The sequence below is a fragment of the Elephantulus edwardii genome, unplaced genomic scaffold (assembly GCF_000299155.1).
Source record: "Elephantulus edwardii isolate Elephantulus edwardi_28Jun2011 unplaced genomic scaffold, EleEdw1.0 scaffold00018, whole genome shotgun sequence".
NCBI lineage: Eukaryota > Metazoa > Chordata > Mammalia > Macroscelidea > Macroscelididae > Elephantulus > Elephantulus edwardii.
In genome coordinates, this window is record NW_006399768.1 from 21,578,350 (window position 1) to 21,579,691 (window position 1,342).

Sequence of the window (1,342 nt, forward strand, 5' to 3'; positions counted from 1 at the left end):
CATTAGAACGATCAAGTGTTCTGGGATTCCCATTCTTCTCAGAGTCAGCCACAGTTCAGCATGAGAAAAACAAAGAGTCACCTACAAAGAAAAAAAAATCAGATTAAGTTCTGATTTCTCAGCAGAAACCATGTGAGCTAGAAGATAATGTGATGGTATATACAGAAAACGGAAAGAAAACAATTGCAAACCATAGATGCTGTACTCAGTAAAGCTCTCCATCAAATATGAAAGAGAAATTAGGTCCTCTGCAGAAAAGAAAAAATTTAAGGTATTTATGAAAATAAAAGCAAATCTATAAGAACTTTTAAATATATTCCTCCCCACAGAAACACCAAGCAAAAGTGGATAAACCACAGTAGCCAGAAGCAACAGAAAAAGAAACACAGCAAAATGGCAGCAATAAAACCTAGCCTACCAATAGTCACACTTAATGTGAATGGACTAAATACACCAATCAAGATGAAAAGAGTAGCAGAATTGATATTAAAAAAAAAAAAAAACAACCAAACAAACAACAACCAAACCAAAACACAAATCTCACCAACATGTTATCTTAAAGAGACACATATAAGAAATGAAGAAAAAAACAGACTCAAAATAAAAGGCTGGAAAAAATATACAAAGAAAATGGCATCAACAAAAAAGCAGGAATGACAATACTAATCTATGATAAAATAGACTTCAGAATGAAAACCACCATAAAAAGTAAGGAGAGACACTAGATAATGATTAAAGAAACAGACATAACATTGGTCAATATCTATGCACTAAATGATAGATCTGCTAAATGCACAGAACAATTGTTCACAGAATTGAAGAAAGAAATAGCACCACAACAGTAGTAGGCGATGTTAACATACTACTCTCTCCAATGGGTGGGTCAACTCAAAAGTCACTTAACAAAAATGCAGAAGATCTTATCTACACATTGAGCCAACTTGACCTTGTGGATGTATTCTGAGTACTGCAACCTACCCAAAACTCAATTCACTTTCTTTTCAAGTGCACACGATAAATTCTCCAGAACTGATCACATATTAGAGCTCAAAGCAAACGTCAACAAATTAAAAAACATTGAAATAATATAAAGTATCTTCTCAAGGTCATAAAAGTAGAACTTAACCACAAGAAAATAAAGCTTTTAAAACCACCAATGTGGAAGCTAAATAACACCTTGCTAGAAGAAATAAAGAATGAAATAAAAATTCCTCAAAACAAATGATAACAAAAACACAACATACCAAAGCCTCTGGGATGCAGGTAAGCCAGTCCTTGGGAGACAATTCATAGTAACAGGCAAACACATCGGAGACGGTGCAATTGGCACAGGACAGAGCAG